The sequence below is a fragment of the Choristoneura fumiferana genome, chromosome 22 (genome assembly GCF_025370935.1).
Source record: "Choristoneura fumiferana chromosome 22, NRCan_CFum_1, whole genome shotgun sequence".
Taxonomy (NCBI): Eukaryota; Metazoa; Arthropoda; class Insecta; order Lepidoptera; family Tortricidae; genus Choristoneura; species Choristoneura fumiferana.
This window is the reverse complement of record NC_133493.1, coordinates 7,792,019-7,807,726: the sequence shown is the minus strand read 5'-3', so window position 1 is coordinate 7,807,726 and position 15,708 is coordinate 7,792,019. Positions and strand designations below refer to the sequence as shown.

At 36.6% G+C, this 15,708-nt stretch overlaps 1 protein-coding gene and 1 pseudogene across 1 annotated transcript in view; both read right to left on the bottom strand.

The window, feature by feature from the left end:
- The window catches only part of LOC141440101 (uncharacterized), a 143,044-nt gene that overhangs the window by 90,161 nt on the left and 37,175 nt on the right, over positions 1–15,708 (bottom strand). The window lies entirely within an intron of this gene.
- Positions 764–15,708, bottom strand: part of LOC141440138 (serine protease inhibitor 77Ba-like) — an 18,078-nt pseudogene continuing 3,133 nt past the window's right edge.

Here is a 15,708-nt window from a genome sequence, read left to right as displayed (position 1 = left end):
GTAATTTCTACGCTACTCTACTTAATCATGCCTATCGAATCAATTTAAAAGGTTAATAGGATGAAAATATAATTTCACCCGAACAAAGACTTCATTGATCTAATTTTAAGCTTTTTACTTATAAAGTGAATTTCCGTTCCGAAAGATTCCTCCAATTACACCGCAGAACTTTGGCACTGAACAGTTTACAATGATTTATGATTAATTACACTACAACAATTATTGCAGGGTGTAGGCCGTGAATATCTTTAATGAATACCCGATATTTTTATATGCGTCATGATGGTCGCGAGCGTCGAGCGGCAGGAAGAGACTGGATGTGAAAAAGAAATGATAATGATGATGACAAAAAGTTGAAGAAGAAGAGAAGTTAGTTAGTTTTTTCTTTATAACAACATTTAATGAAATAAAGAGTTAGAGTTTGAGTCAGTTCTTAATGCTGGTCTCATTATTGCAAGACGGTGTAACGGTGGTCATGACATTAAAATTCAAAACGTGACCGCGTAAAAATGACGTTTTAATACAAGAAACTTTCTTCCACCAAGAGCTCTTAAAATTTAAGTCCGAGGAAGAACATTCCAATCATCTTTAAAGAAATAGTGTAAAGTCATTTAGGTTCTTTCTTGAATTTAGTTTCGTGGTAAGCAGTGATAAGATATTTAACACATTTAAATAACACAAAGCTACTACTGTTTGTATCCCGATATTATAATGATATTGGGATCTAACCCTTTACCTATGTATAATTCTTCTCTCTCTCTTCTCAGTCTTCTTCTACCAAATTCTTGGTGTAGTCCTCCTTCCACCTCTTCCAGTCTGATCTATTTTGGGCAGTTAGAGTCCAGTTTCTGCTCGCCACCTTTTTTATATCGTCTTTCCATCTCATTTGCGGCCTGTCCACTGGTCTTTTCTGTTCCCAAGGTCTCCAATTCAGAACAACTGTACACCATGAATCAGTTTTTCGGGCAATGTGCCCCGCCCATTGCCATTTGAGCGAAGCGAGGTATACTAAAGATACTAAAAATTTAACTGCTGGATCTTGAGACATGATGACATAATGCAACGCAAGAAGACCACGTTCTGTATTTCTGAGAATTTCCATAGTAATCCTACTAATATAATAAATGCAAAAGTTTGTGAGGATGTGTTTGTGTACGTTTGTTACTCCTTCACGCTAAAACGGCTCATGGGTTTCGATGAAATTTGCTATAAAATTAGCTGAACATCTGGAATAATAACACATAGGCTACTTTTTATCCCGATATTCCCACGGAATTTTTACCGCTAGGGTTAGAAAAATGAATAGAGTCAACGTGTTTTATATATGTGACGTCAATGAAATCAACGATTTCGTTTTCGGTTTTTTTTATTGTGAGAGGGAGACTAAGGAGCAAGTGGATCACCTGATGGGAAATGATCACCACTGCCCATTTACATGGAAATTTAGTAAAATCTCAGAATTTTGATTCAACTGCTGGAACTAATATTTTACGCGTGTGACGCCTCGGGAAACCACTAGCTTAGTATAATACCGGAATTTCTATTCAACTGTCAACTTTAATGGTTTCAGTAAAGCCGCGGTAAAAGCTAATACCCACATAACTCATGTTTAAATTCTAAACCGAAGTTATTTCTAGTAACCTGCGCACGTCCCCTGCATAGTTCAGATAAAATTTTAAAGGTACGAGCGAGTTATGTTCCGTAATGCAAGATCGCCGAGCGGGCACGAGGCACTGAATACTGTATTCTTGCTGTATACTAACGACGGTCATTTGTCTTCTAGTTCAATTCAACCTGTGAAAACGTCGGTTTAAACTGTAGCGAGCAAGTTTGTATTGTTACCTCTACTGCTATCATCATCAAATCTACATCAGCTAGAAGACGTCCACTGTTGGTCTTAGGCCTCTCCCTTAAACCTCCATTTGCTTCGGTTGCAAGCGACCTGCATCCATCGTGAACCGCGGCTTTAACCAGGGCATCCGTCCATCTCGTTGATGGACTGGACGTCCTACGTCATGCTTTTCACAAGCTTTTATTTCACTTGCAATGTCTACTTATGTGTATGAATGTTGAGGTCAAACCTTTGCAAGTCAAATTTGACTCAATTGTAGTGATCAGATCGGATAATATTTGGTATGGATATTATATAGTTTGGATAACATTGCAAGCACAGTCAAGATAAAGTACAGTCACTAAAAAACTTGAATAGAAAATATCTTTTTCGCAAAAAATCGTCTTCAATTATAATAACGAGACAAAGCAAAAGCGATCGGAACATTCCAGAAAAATAACTCGAGATTTCGCCGGAGGTTGCTAAAGGGGCAAGATAAATATTAATAAAAGTGTGATTGAAATTGTCTGAACTACTTGTTATTCTTAGTTTTTGCATATCCATTTGCTAAGTCAATCTCAAGAGGTTTGGGGGAGAGTTTCGGTATAATCGACTGTGAAATTGGTTTTTATGCCCGCTGGGTAATGGGACGTGAATTCAATCTGGTAAATACATATATTTATAACTATTTAATTCTATAGACTTTGAATCAGAAATGAGGAGATACGTAGAAGAACGAGGGTCACCGACATAGCTAAGCGGATTAGCTCGTTGAAGTGGCAATGGGCAGGCAGTACGGAGAACAGATGGCCTTAGAGCTGAAATGTTCTCGAATGGAGACCGCAGATCGGCAAGCGCAGCATAGGACGTCCACCAACGAGATGATCGGTTAAGGTGGCAGATTCACGGTAGATGCAGGCCGCTTCCAATCAAAGCAACCCTAGGTTCTACGTATAGATTTACATATTATACCAAATTTGAACCCAGTCGATCCAGCAGTTTTGGAGTCAATTGGGTGTGACAGATAAACGGATAGACAGACAGCGAAGTGTTGAAGGGTTTCTTTTTTCTTTTAAAAAAACATAATTCATTCAGTCATTTTGTTTAAGTAACTACCTACTACTCAAAGTAATATAACTTTTTGGTCTTTAACCAATTAAATATAATTATTATCTTTGACTCCACTCTTTGAAATCCAGCTGTAGTTCAAAGCGTAAAGAATCATAGGCGATGCCCGTTGTAAGCGTGAGAGAAATCTTTAACTGCAAACTGCAATCCTTATTTCTAGACCAGCGTTTATCTAGTTCCAGTTTCGTATTTAGACTCAGATCACGCCAGCTATCGGAACTCAGGCCCGTGCTCGAGATTCTAATCCCGATCAAGATCTTGACGAAGAAAAATCTCAAAATAGAAGGCTTGAGATAAATAATAAAAGAGCAACAGATTTTGTAGAATAGAGTTTGAATGGATACTGGACTGAGGTATGGTATTTTCGGATACATCGGCACACTGAAATCTTCCGCGACTTAGCTTAGAGACTGTTAGTGCTAGAATGCTTTAATTATGTATTAGTATGCTAACTACGCCTACAAATAAGCAGAATCAACACTCATTAGTCTCTTCATACAATAAATGCTCACCTACGATAGGAACGGTTACGATTTCTAATTTGTGTCCCATTTTGTACACAAATATTTTGACTTATCATTATCATGTAAGATGATTGATATCACAAATCCGATCCCAAATTAAACATCGTAAACGTACCACATCCAACGCGATCTATATAAATAATACATTAAATTTTCAAAGGAAAGGGTAAGGAAACAAAAAGGAGTTGAAAAACGTTGGCGAATTAATTAAAAAAAGGCCTACTGAAATTATACAACGATTTAATTAAATGCAGTGATCAATGGACACAATCGGTCTTACAGCCTTAAAGGATTGAAAATTACGTAGATACATTTATGCTATTTAAATAAAGGGGGAGGTGGGTTCATACAAGGCGTAACAAGTGAGAGTTGAGTTTGTTTTCGCTCGGAATCTATCTAATTTATCTAGACTGATCGGCCATTAGACGGGTATTTGCACGAATCGTAACTTACGAGCCTTATTTGGGTTTGAAGTATAATTTATCGTCTTCAATTCCATCCGAAAAGGAGGAAAGGTTAAGCAATAAATTGGGCGCAGCTGCGTTACGGACATAAGCTTGGAATTAGGTAACAAAGGAGGCTATTTGCGAACATTTCGCGACTATTTGTTACTGCAACAGGAATCGGAAGTATTGCTTGGTTTTTGCGTTCGATTTGAGGTTATTTATGGATTCATTATTGTTTTCTTATACAAAGGCGATCGTTTAATGGGTGTGGAAACGGGGGAGGCTTGCCAAGTGATGTTTTTAACCTTTTCTGAGAGGGTTTGAGGAACTTTTTGTGGGGAAATGCGTCCTGGTGAATAATCTATTTTTACTTTTATTTAAAATGAACGTACGAATAATTTTGAGATTATTCTTTTTCAATAGGTACAATACTGTTTTGTTAATTCCACTTGCATTGTCATCCAAACTTCATACCTGTGTCAAATTTCAAATCAAACTTCTAGTTGGATACAATCACAAAACAGTGGCTGAAATTTTAACTTTTTTGACCTTAACTAAATCACATTGCACGTGAACTAAAGCCGATAAATCATAAGTCCAGCAATCATTGCGAAATCATCGAAAAAAGGCGAACAACCATTTTTGTATGAACGAATTATTTAACATCGATTTAATCGAAATTACCTATACATTTCATTATTACTAATCGACCAGATTATGTATATCTATAACATCTGATATCTGAGGATGAACTCTGGTTGAGTTTGAAACGTGTCAGCGTCGTGTGCTAGTGGTGACAGTTGGGCTTGTGTGTTAGTGTGGAGGTATGAACACAGTAAGGTGCTTTTTAAGCGGATGGCTTAAGTAACTTCACAGCACTAATAATATGGACCTCTGCAAAGTTAGCGCCTTATTCAATATTTCCTACACGTCACTCTTACAAAATTGTTTCCAACTACTATTCATCCAGCATGGACTTCCAGTAAGCCCCACAGATATGCTCGCACACACTCAAACGCGCATTATGTAAATTAATGACGTCACCGCCCTGAATCCCGTTTTAATCCCGGGTGTCTTCGCGGAACTATTTAAATAACGGGATTGCTGGCTGCACCGGGATTCCGCTTCGCTGGTGCGAGAAGTCTATCCATCGATAAATAGATGGGTTTATAGAATCTTAGAAAATATTTTTCTGCAAGGAAGAGGTTTTTTGTTACTTATTTTATTACGGAGTGAGATTTGGGGAGTGCTTTTTGGTAAGTAACCAGCACGATACGAGGGCATTTTTTTGACATACAGCCCTACTTATATAGTAGACAGACATGACAGCAAAACAACAGTAATAGAGTTCCGTTTGTCACCCTCGGGTTACAGCGCTCTAAAAACCAAATACCTACTAGAAAAATCAATTTCTTCCTAACGTGTTTTTTCTGTGTATCGAATATGTGTAAATAAATTTCTCTCTCTCTCTCTCTCTTCAATAAATTTGGTAAAAAGCAAGGCCTTACGATTACAACACAAATAATAGAAAACATCTGAAAGTCACTACTCAAATAGCAAAAATAATTTGGTTTTTAATAGAATAAATATGAAGTACAAACTTATTTTTGCTAGCAAATTTTTATGTAAAAATAAAGCGGTTTAAATAGAAAGTTCTAACTGTACAGCATTCACATTTCACTGTAATACGTTTTCAAATACTTCAAGCTTCAATTGTTTTTTTTGAATACGCTTCTAGGTCACCTAAAAACTCCATCCAACATGGTTCCTTTTTACAGCGTCTGCCAGTCTTTTTGCTAGAATGCCAGTTTTAACATTTCATCTTTACTGTGCCATTCTTTGTGGTATAGGAGACACCTCGTGTTTTGTCGTCTTGTTTAAGCGTCACGGAAATAAACTTGACATGACGATGACAGTGAAGAAAAGAATAACATTTTTATTTCAACATCATAATTTTATTTCTGGCAAAAATACAAGATTATAATTAAAATTATCCATGCTAATGTTAGTTTGTATTGAGAAACTATTACGCCAATGTTAGTGCTTACGTTATCGATTAGGTACTTGCAGGTTTTTTTTAATAATTTATTGAATGAAGTAAAACAATAACGATTATTTTGCTCTGAAGATGAGCTCTGGTTGAGTTCGAAACGCTACAGTGGTGATGATAGATGGGTTTGTGTGATTTGTGTGTGCTAACATACAGTGTGGAGGTGGAGAAACTGCATGAACACGTATATCTTGCATAAACGTAGCTATCATAAAGAATTTTAACAATGTTGAAATAATAACCATAATAACAAAACGGATGAGGGTGACCTACGTCTAGATCTTAAATAATTAATACTTACGTCTATTTATAAAAGTTAGAGCTCAGAAGGATGTTATGCTACAGACTAAGCCTTGTAGATGAATTTAGTTATTTTATGACAAAATGACTCACAATAAACTGTCTCGCCTCCCGGACTATAAAGACCAGTTCCCGCTCCCGATGGTTTTTTGTGCTTCAATGAACAAGCTAATAAAGTTGCTTTGTGCGGATCAATAAGTAATTCTAGCTTTATGCAAATATACCCCGTAACTCTTTAACATAGGGTGTGATGTGTCTTAGTTTGCTGCCGTGTTGAGTGTCATGATCAGCATCTTCTTCATCATCATCCCAGCCTATATACGCCCCACTGCCGAGTTCAGGCAAAGAGTCATAACGTGAAATGTTCCTGTGTTTAAATAAAACGATGCTTTTTACATGTTTTTACTGAATAATTGCATAGTTCCCGCGGGATAGCGATAAACGAATTCTACGCGGACGAAGTCGCGGGCAACAGCTAGCTGGTACTCTATAAACTAAAAACTAATAAGATGTAGTACTATGATTAGTGGATGCGCCGTATTGCCGTGTGCAAGGAGGTGGACAAGCCTAGGCAACGCTGGCCGGAAACCTCTGATGCCATGCGGTATTCTTTCATTGGCATCTTGTCGTCTGTCACATATAAACAAATCATTCCGCTTGACACGCATAATAAAGAAGTTATCCTCAATAATCTGCTAGGATTGAGTGATAATACAGACAACGACGTGCACTGCCTTTAAGATCAGCATCGCAAACCCGTGGCCAGTCAGAAGGACGGCGGTGAACTTGGGTAAGTCCACCTTCCTTCGCCAAATGGCATGGGCCGCACCAATTAGGTACCTACTTTAAGTAATAAGAGACGCTACAGGTCTCATAGAGCTACAGTCAATATTTATCTATATAAATAAAAATGAATCGCTGAAATGTATGTACGCTCATAACTTGTAAACTACGGCGCCGAATTAGATTTTTTTTTGTTGTGTTCGTTACGGTTTTGTTGTGTTGTATCCTTACAAGGTTTGTGCTAAACAAATAAAAAAAAAGGTTGGAACGGGGGTGAAACTGCGAGCAGCAGCTAGTTATTTATCAATAAATAACCGTCTCACTTTAGCTGTAAGTAGTTTTATAACCAGGGGTCGGGCAAAAAGTGCCGATGACGTCAAACCACTTATAGGATGATATCAAATATAATATTTTTGATTTTCATAAACAATAATCACTTACAATTTATCAACCTCTTTATTAAACGATATTAAATTTATTTTATTCACTAAATTCCATTCATTTATTTACGATTATTTTGTTACTTCATTAATGCTTCTTTGTTACTACATGTCACACGGAAGTTTAAGTAAAAACATCATCTTGTGTGCAAGATTACGTAATTTTACGTCATCCGCACTTTTTGTCCGACCCCTGTTTATAACCTTCTAATTTATCCGTCGCTTTTCATTTATCTTTTTTCATTTCGAATATTACCACTTATTCGCTTAAACATCAAAATATAGTATTCAGAGATTTGAAATTAAGCACTATAATTGTTATGCCTACTTCAATATTTTTATGGTCCTAAGCACTACATATTGCGTGAAAATACTACTATTTCCGAAGAAAAACAGTATTGACAAAAGCACAACCCATATTTACAACATCTTTTTATTTTGCTCTCGCTCCCCAAAGATATTATGACTTCTACGTTACAAAAGAAAAAGTGGTACCTCAGCGTCTCGCCCCGTAGTTTTATATATACTCGCGCAACACCAAAATTACCATAACAAGAGGTAATATATAGGTATTATAATATATTCATGGGTCGTTTCTTCCAGGATTAACGGTGTATACGTATGCAAAAATCGAAAAAGCAATAGGCCGCGTATCCCACAATTTATTGTTTGACCTTTTCTTAGTAAATGGAGTCGTAGAAGACAAATCGAGATTTCGTTCGGAATCATCCAACTGTTCCCTTACAATTTACTATGGAACTAGTGTTTATACCTTTGGGAAAAAACGGGGAGAGTTTAAAGTGATTCTGGAGTCGTAAATTGAAATGTTTTCAAACTCAAACAAACTCAAACTCACAACATTTATTGACAAGAAAAACACACAATGTTTTAATGTTTATTTGGGAACAAATCATCGATAGTGAAAGTTTAATTTTGTTAAACCTTCTTGCTTATTATCCGTACTAATATTATAAATGCGAAAGTGCGTGTTTGTATGTTCGTCCGTCTTTCACGTCGAAACGGAGCGACGGATCGACGTGATTTTCGGCATGGGCCACCGAGTGACATAGGCTACTTTTTACCCCGAAAAAATGTACAGTTCCCGAGGGAACAGCGCGCGATACCGAATTAAAAAAATCTCATTAACGTGTGGCACATAGTTCGACAGCTCTTTTGAAAAGATAATATAAGGTTTCCCAAAAATTTTTTTGATTAAGTGAAGATTTCCGGAAATAATCGCTCCCAAAGTAGCAAAAATTGTGCCCCCCCCTCTATCTTGTAAACCGTTTGTCCAAAAAATATGCAAAAAATATGGAAAGGTAACGCTTAATATACTTTCAACGAAATTTGATTTCAACATGATCCGATATACCGTTTTCGAGTTATTGCCGAAAAACTGCGCTCAACAAAAGGACGTAAATGCCGTAAAGATACGCTCTTTTTCTGGTAATAGATTTTATGGCTATAGTAAGTGTTTTGATTGTATTATAACGGACATAATTATAACTTAAGATTGTTTTTTTTTTGAATCTTTTTGTATTTTTTATTTCAATTCCAAAGTTTTGTTTTTTGTATTTTCGATATAGGTTTTACGGAATGACCGTGAAAGTAACAAAAAATTTGGAATTAAAATAAAAAATACAAAAGATTCCAAAAAAAAAACAATCTTAATTTGATTGCTTAATAACGATATCTCTTGTCCGGGTGAGCGGTTAGTTCCGATGGACTGCCGAAAAGTTTCTCGATGAGGGCTACGGCATAGATGTCGCTAGTGTCGCTGCTTAAGTGGCTAAATAAGAAACAACACAAGCTGAGATATGAGGTGCATAGGAGAAATTCGTGTCTGTATCATTGTCCAGCGGTGGTGTAGCGGTATAGCACACGGCACGGAATGCCGAGGACCTGGGTTCGATTCCCAGCGCTGGTCTTATTTTTCTGGTTTTTCTATGCATCTATATTTCAGTTTATATTTTCGATATAATATAACGTGATTTTTTTCATTATATCTACGGAACCCTATCTTGGGCGTGTCCGACACGCTCTTGGCCGGTTTTTAGTACAACACATACGCCTCTTCATATTGGCTTCAGACCCATGAATGGCTTTTGTGGCCGGGTCTCCATGGATCCGTACAACAATAATAAATTCATTTCAGCCAACAAGAATCAATTCAATGTTGGTAGCTTATTTATGACCATTTTACTATCATTTTGTGTTAGTATTTAAAACAACATAATTGCAAAAACAGGAACCCCGATTTATTTGACCAGTTTAATGGATGACTCATTCAAAAGCAGCAAAAACTCACGGAAACCTTAAAACTCTTTTACAATTGCGCAGCTTATTTTCCTCCCCATTTTCCATTTATTTGTATGGGCATCTGACAAAATGGTTCACGATAAAATTAACCGATCCCTTTTCAATCACAACAAATAAAGGGAACAAGGCTTGCTTTCCCCTCCCCGTTTTTCCCCACGGGGCATTGTTAGGCATCTGGGGGCAAAGTATTCCGCTTTTAGTACAAATTTGTCGACTTGATTCTAATCATTTTGACTAGTACTTTTTCATGATTGGTTTTTTGGAGTCTTTTTGGTATTTTTTATTTCAACTCCAAATTTGTTACTTTTACGGTCATCCCGTAAAACCATATTGAAAATACAAACTGAGACATGGTAGCACAGAAAAATCAGAAAAAAGAGACCAGCGCTGGGAATCGAACTCAGGTCCTCAGCATTCCGTGCTGCGTGCTATAACCCCTACACCTGCTGCGTAAGTAGCGTAGTAGAACAAAGCAACCTGAGATATGTATGCATAGGAGAAATTTGTGTCTAGACTCCTGGTGGTGTAGGGGTTATAGCACGCAGCACGGAATGCTGAGGACCTGGGTTCGATTCCCAGCGCTGGTCTCTTTATCTGGTTTTTCTGTACATCCATGTCTCAGTTTGTATTTTAGATTTATTAGTATTTTTTCCTCGTCGTTTCGTTTAAAATATTTGTTAGGTTGGTAGCTCTCGCGGGAGCCGATTTCTGATAGAGAACTTCACATAAACACCATTGAGTTGCTTAAATGCACATTTGAATAAGGTAAACGTACCAGTGGTCGTCACTGTCCCTATAGTTGGCATATTCAATCTTATGTCATTAGCATAGAGATGACAGCAGGGTGTCGTCTATTGGGGATTAGCGTGTCGAGCCCACGGGCGTTGACCTTACGATTATTACGCATTTAAGTCTAGTGCTTAACTTAACGTGGAATGAGTATAGCTTAAGACGAGGAAGGTATAGTATAATTTTACACGAAAAATTGTATGATATTGTCCCTGCGGGCGTGCATAGTAATTCTTCACCGATGGATTCGCAGGCTAGCAAGTAGTGATAATACATTAATCGATGTTTAAGGTATTCCACGTCAAAGGCTTCCATAAGGCTCCTTACTCAAAAAATACCAACATCTGTCTATCCGTCTGCAACAGGGTTACCTTGTTTGTTTTTCAACATCATACTTTGATACTGGATATAAACCTCGTTGAGTTTCTTGCCGGATTCTTCTCAACAGAGGTTTTTTCCGAACCGGTGGTAGATTTTTTTGTTGACCTTCATAAGTGCTTGTTATAGCCTAAATTGAATAAAGACTTTGACTTATTTTTTACAGAAAGTGTATTACTAAAGCTGCAATTATGATAAAATTACATACTTAATAAAGGGGTCCTAAATGACTACGGAACCCTAAAAAGTGGTTTCCATGCAAGGAACAGGTTTTATTCGCTTATTTTTTTTGTAATAATCTTAAAAAAGTAGTGTATAGTATTAGTAAATATACTGTGCCAACGGCACTCTTGATGTGTTTGTCTAGATGACAAACATGTGGCCAGTTTTTTGTTAAAAATAATCTCTTTCAAACTTTCAAAATACCGAATCCGAACTTTCTCGCTCCAAGGCTTTATTCTGATTTACTGAATTATACCCATTCAATAGATTCTATTTCAAGATAGACCCCTTTGATTCTCTAATGGTGCTTTATCTCTGGCCTCAGTCACTTCCCTTTGTCATAGCGATTGACAAACGTAAGGTGATCTGCCACCTTTCCGTTGCTAGTTCAACCGGATGAAGATATCTCGGGAATAACTTGTCTAACTCAATTTTGGGTTTATCAGAAGATATCAGACCTTATTCCAATGTTTTTCCTTTTTATTTTTTTACGCTGGAAGTAGGTATTCAACACTTCCACAGAACGTAGATATTATAGTTAAAATGTTTAGTTTAGTTTCTTAACTAAGGGACCTCATACATTTCTGTACTATTTAATACGGGATATTTCTTCAATTTTATATTGTGTTTTATATGTATTTTGTTTGTAATTATTTATTTTATTTTGCTTTGAAAAAAAGCCTTTGTCCCAAGTTTCTTGCGGCGCATTTGATTCTGTTTGCCAATGATGGTCTTTTCAAAAGCGCTGGTAGTTTAAAAACCGGCCAACAGCGTGTCGGACACGCCCAAAATAGGGTTCCGTAGCCATTTAATATTTTTCTAAGGATTTCGTATTTTATACGGATTTTGCGTATTTTGCAGGTGGTAGGACCTTGTGCAAAGGCCGCCCGGATTGCTATCACCATCTTGCTCGCTAATCCTGCCGTGAAGCAGCTGTGCTTGCACTGTTGTGATTCGGCGTGGAGAGTAAGACAGCCGGTGAAATTACTGGCACGTGAGGTATCCCATCTTAGGCCTCTAGGTTGGCAACGCGTTTGCAATACCCCTGGTGTTGCAGATGTTTATGGGCGGTGGTGATCTCTTACCACCAGGAGACCCACTTGCTCGTTTGCTATCCAGTCAAATAAAAAAAAAACTTCCAAGTTCAGGTATATTTTATACCTTAGGCTGCTATTTACTCTTAAACTACTAATAATTCTTAAGCAAACTTAGCCGTTATAGTTTTCCTTGTAAGTTTGATAAACTTACTACCATCCTGAATTTTTTCAAATTTTCCACCCACCGGTTTAGATTTTAATGCGCTCGAATTTTAAAGTCACGGACGGACAGACAGACAGACATGGCGAAACTATGTTTCCATTTTTGCCATTTTGGCTCCAGAACCCTAAAAATTGACATGTATAGAGCCCTATGCACCCTATTTGCAGAATAATCGCTTTTTTTTTTTATTGTTTTAAACTTCCAAGATAATATGCTAACGGGACTTCGGACGCCATATTACTAAAAATGGATTTTTGTGTTCTGAATTAAAGACTTTTTATTATTTATTATTTAAAAAATACTTCGACTTTATTTCATCGTCAAGCCATACATACATAGAAGCATGAATACATACATACCTACGCTTGAAATTCTTAACCCTCCATCGGGTAGTTGGGTAAAAACAGGTTCATGCGAAGCACTTTGAACTAAATTCGAAGCACGTTCCGTTTTGTTCTACTATCATCTCAGTATCGTCGATTAGCGCTTGTTTCTTTTAGTTCTCTTTCATTTCTATTAGTGCCAAAGTGTTTTCCTAAGTCATTAAATTTAGTAGTACCTATAAATCATTAACTAAAATATTAAACGATTTTTACAGAAAAATATAATTTTTTTTTTGTTCAATGAAATAAACGTTTAACACTCAAGAAGATGGAACTATTTTCTGATACGTTAAAAAGTACTAACTACCCAATCTAATTATTTATTTAATATTTCATTCCTGCTCATCCGTTAATGAAATAACAAGAGGTTAGTTAAACGTCAGGGAACCGGGAGTTGGCAGTTATTTTTTATGTACTTGTTTAAGATATTTGTACATAAATAATTATTAATTTATTTATTTTTAATGTATGAGGGAGCTAACGAGCATGCGGGTCACCTAAAGGGAATTTATCACCGCCGCCCATAGACACCCGCAACACGAGGGCTTAGTTCCTGATATTAACATTATAACCGCATTTTTTTCCGCCAACCCCAAACCATAACATGATCAGCGTTCATTAATTAGTTTCACAAAATAAATCTAGTTAGCAAACCTAAAACTCATAATTAACATTTATTATCAGCGAAATTTCGTCAAAATTAAAGAACTAATTACTTTATCCGCTTTTATGAATATTAAAGCCATTACTCTCTGTTTAACAGAAAATTTACGATTTGTTGCAGTAATACTCAGTAGATAACTTAAATTTTGTAAAATCTATGGTTAATATTTCCATTTTTTTATATTTATTAAAATAATAATAAGAACTTGTTATAGTTGATAAGATTTTTAAACCTTTTTTTAAAGCTTACCTTGAACAGGATAAACGGGATTCTTATTTTCTATAATCTGTCCATGTCTTATTATTAGTATACTGACTCAGATTATCATAGACTATCGATTCGCCCCGGCTTCGCACGGGCAAAAAAAAAGGCCAAGTGAGATTCGGACTCCCGCACGAAAGGTTCCATACCTATACAACATTAGACAGCAAAAAATGAAATAAAAACTACGTTTGCTGTATGGAAAATATAAGCCCCCTTAAATATTTATTTTATTTTAATTTAATTATTCATTTTTAGCGTGAATGAATATGAAAAATAAATATTCTGCGAATATTTCAAGCAACTACCTGTTGCCGTTATTAATATCGAGCAAAAAGGGCAAAAAAAACACGTTTGTTGTATGGGAGCCCCCCCACAATATTTATTTTATTCTTTTTTCAGTATTTGTTGTTATAGCGGCAACAGAAATACATCATCTGTGAAAACTTCAACTGCCTAACTATCATGGTTGATGAGATACAGCCTATTTACCAGACAGACGTCTCTTACGTGATCTTAGTAATAGGGTCCCGTTTTTATCACCCTTTGGGCACAGAACTCTACTCTAAAAAGGTCTCAAATCAAGGGCACTTCACACACATTTTTCAGCTCCATGTCCCAATAACTATGTACATGGAGACCACGGACGGGAAAACGTAGTGTAGGGAGGGCGTCCTGAGGCACGGTGGACGTATGACCTTAAGAGGATCGCTGGCGGCGGATGGATGCGAGGGGCTGAAGACAGAGTGTTGTGGCGCGCCATGGAAGAGGCCTATGTCCAGCAGTGGACTGCTGTAGGCTGATGATGAACTATGTACACCCGAACCCGACCCGCGCGAAGCCGGGGCGCGTCAACGAAGAGTACGAGTGAATTCATTTTTTGGATAGATCGATATTTTTAATTTCGTAATATCTTTTGAATGGAATGTCCGATTTGAATAATTTAAAAAGTAATCTACAGGTATTGAAACTGTCTTGAATATAAAATTATTTATTTCCTTGGATATTAGGTATGAATAACATGGTCTGATTTTAGTCGGCATTTCAGTCAACTTTTAAAATGTAAAAAGTACTTATAGTGACATAAATATCATAGTTTTTTGCAGATATTAATATGTTATTTAATATCGTAGAACATTTTTTGTTCTATCATCAATTATCATCAGTTAGACGACCAGATGGCCTAGTGGTTAGAGAACCTGACTACGAAGCTTGAGGTCCCGGGTTCGATTCCCGTGTCGGGGCAGATATTTGTATGAAAAATACGAATGTTTGTTCTCGGGTCTTGGGTGTTTACTATGTATTAAGTATGTATCTATCTATATAATTATATTTATCGTTGCTTAGTACCCATAACACAAGCTTTGCTAAGCTTACTTTGGGACTAGGTCAATTGGTGTGAATTGTCCCGTGACATTTATTTATTATTTATTTATCAATAGTTTCCACAGCGCTTGCGATGAAACATGTTTTAACTTTTTTTACACTTTGAGGCAAATTATTGAAGTTTTAGTACGGAACCCTAATTTTTCTAGTATTAACTATAATAGCCTATGGTACTTTGGAATAATGTAGCATTCTAATAGTGAAAGAGATGTTTTAATCGGTCCAGTAGTTTTTGAGTGAATTCGTAACAAACATACAAAAATCCAAATCTTTCCTCTTTATAATATTAGTATAGAAGTATAGATAGTATAGAATTAGACATAAAAGTATAGTGACTAACACTGACAGGTGACACTTGGGCTGAAGTCTCAAAATTTGACACACAAGTAGGTTTAGTTAACATAATGGGTGCACTAAGAAGGTTTTTTTTATCTACACGGAATAGAGAACTAACCTTACTTTTTTTTTCGTTCGCGGAGACGAAGAAATGTGGGCTTAATCTAGTAGGTACTCTTACATAACTAATTAAAATAAAAACAACCGA